Consider the following 2,784-nt stretch of genomic DNA (forward strand, 5'->3'; position numbering starts at 1 on the left):
CCAAAGTGCCTCTTGGCCGGAGCGTGAAAACCCTGCCACATACATCCGTCCCAAATGTTCGCTCCTTCGAAGGAGACCAGGAGAGAAGTCCGGGAAGAAACATATTTTGGAAAATCAAGGTAAGTCGACCGGAAGCCAGCGTATGAATGAAACTGATCTCTGAGGGTTTTGAGTGAACTCGGGCAAAATGTTTTGCTCCATCTTTTCGGGGAGGCGTGTGCAGCAAGAACAACGGCCTTAAGAGAGAGGGCCGAGTTCCAGTCGCATCCCTCTCGGTGGCCTCGAGGCTTGCGGAGCGGGTCCTGGCTCCCTCCCCTGGAACGTGGAGACTTCAGAGTCCGCCCACAAGGGTGCGAGCCTGAGAACTGGACTCCGTGTGCCTGGCAGAGCGCTGGAAACTTCCAAGCGCCCCGCAGACACAGGCAGTGACCGCCTTGGGAGACCTTCACCATGAGGGGTCCCTGTGCCCGCCACTCCCCAGGGAGGGGCGCCCACCAGCACCGTGCAAGTTAGCGCTGGACACCGATTCTGGGGTCAACCGAGTCCTGGGTGGAGGAGCAGGCTAACCTCTGAGGGAGCAGTTTCCTTTAGAGACAAGAGTCAGACATGTAGCTAATCAAGAATTAGCCTAGCCCCCCCCCCACCCCGCCAATTCCAAGAAATGGTCCTCAGGTTTCAAATCAAAGCTTCCTAGCCACCGCGGAAGCTCGGATTTACGCAACAGCTCCATGAATGTTGTCAGTGACAGGCCTTCGCTTCACACGGGAGACCAGCCTGTGACTGAGGGGAAAGCCTTTTCCTCTGACGGAAACGAAATTAACAGCAATGAGCGCATACGAGGCGCTCGGAGCTCTCTTCTCCGGTCGCACAACTGTTCGGGGTGAGAGATGTACTTCCCGCAAGAATTGCGTTTGCAATGGACAAGCAAGGTTTAACTTCGGTTTCAAAAAGACACCAAGTGGCAACACTGTCCAATATCTGTCTCAAGGAACTGGAAGCCGTCACACTAGTAAAAGCACAGAAACCAAAGGAGCTTTGAATGGACGAGCAATGCAGCACTATGGCAACACGGCACCGGAAAACAATCCTGACTTTTAAAATAACTCATTGAACTCTTACACTGTTCCTGTCCCTGAGCACGACATTGCCTGGATCCGGCTTCTCTGTTCAGAAAAACCCACCCGGGCCCACAGCCCAGAGCACTTCTCACACTGCCCAGCGCACAGGACGGACAGAGACGTGCCTTTCACAGCGATGACGGCCCAGCCGGCAACAAAAGACCTGGGAGCACCCTAAGAGCAGGGGGTCCGGCCTCACCCAGACCCGACTGTGCAGGGAGGACGGGCATCCGACTCCAGGTCCTCCCCTCACTTAGGGATGCACGCCTGTCACTTTCTCACAAGCCCCTCTTACCAAGGAAAGCGACATGAGCCTGAGATGAAAATAACCCGGGAGAGCTCTGCAAACCAGATCCCTGTCCAGCCACCCGACTACCACTGGATTCCTGGAGACGGGGAGTCCCCCTCGGCCACCCCGCCATCGGTCCACACACAGTCCCCTCCGGAGAACAGGTTGCATCCGGCAAACAGCGGAGGTCACGGCTTTACAACACAGACATCTAGATACAAATAGAACATGTCTGCCTCGTCTTTCACTTTCAGCAAGGAAGGAGCCAGGGCATGGAGACCGGCAGACGGGGTTTATCTCAGGAGCTATCTGGGCTGTCGCTGCAGAGTGAGCCGCCAGGAGGTGACAGGTCTGACCAGGAGCAGAAAGGGCTCCTGCATTCGCCTGAGCAGAAGCAGACCCGCGGGCCCCGCACCCATCTTCATCTGAAATGCGGACTCCAGACCCAGGAGGCGCACAGAGCTGCTCTGCTTGGGGAAGGAAGGCTTCCTTTGCCCTAAGAAGTATGGACCCTGGGGAAGCGGGCGGAGGAACCAGCCCGGGATGCTGTCCTGGGGAGGCACGCCTCCATGCGCCCCAGCACCCGTCCTGCACCTCCCAGGGCTGCCCACACCTGAGCTGGCGAGAGCGGTGCTAACGGCATGGGCGGCTAAGACTCCTTGGCTGATGTTCTGGACCCTGAGCCAGCCAGCCATGAGGGTCACCCAGCTCCTCCCCAAATGAGGGCAGGCGAGCCAGGAGGGGCTCTAGTGCCTGCCTCTTCTCTCCTGCCCCCTCCAAGGGCCAGTCTCAAGGGTGGTCCTGACTGGCTCACCCCCAAGGAGGGCAGACTGCGCCCTCCCCCCGTCCGATCCCCAGGGCTATCAGAGACTCCGGAGAAACACAGGGAGGGGAGGGAAGCGTGCTCTCCCACCAGGACCTCTGGTCTTTCTCTATGATGCCTGGGGCCTGCCCCCAAACCTCCTCCAAGGTCCTCAAACTTCACAACAATCCCAGCACCTGTTCCCTTCACCTCTGCACCTGCGCCCCTCAAATCTCCCATCTTCTTCCAGCTCTTTCTTCAGTTCCTTGGGCAAACCAAACCCCAGCTCCCTGCCTCCTCGCCACCCTCCTCTCCCAAGAGATCATTCAACCCCCGCCCAACAGAGCCCCCAGATGTGCCTGTCCCCCACCCCGAAGTTTCCCTTGGGTCTCCTCCGAGTCCCCATCAGAACGCCCAGCCTCCTTCCTTCCCGAGTCTCCCAAATTCGCGCCGGCTTTCCCCAGGTGTCCCATATCCTCCCAGCTTCCCACCCGGACGCCCCCAGATGGCTACCAGGGCCCCTCCGGCCTCCCGGGGGGCTATTTCCAGCGCGGTCCCTCCCCGCCCCTGGCCCC

The sequence above is a fragment of the Myotis brandtii genome, unplaced genomic scaffold, assembly GCF_000412655.1.
Source record: "Myotis brandtii unplaced genomic scaffold, ASM41265v1 scaffold1214, whole genome shotgun sequence".
Lineage (NCBI taxonomy): Eukaryota > Metazoa > Chordata > Mammalia > Chiroptera > Vespertilionidae > Myotis > Myotis brandtii.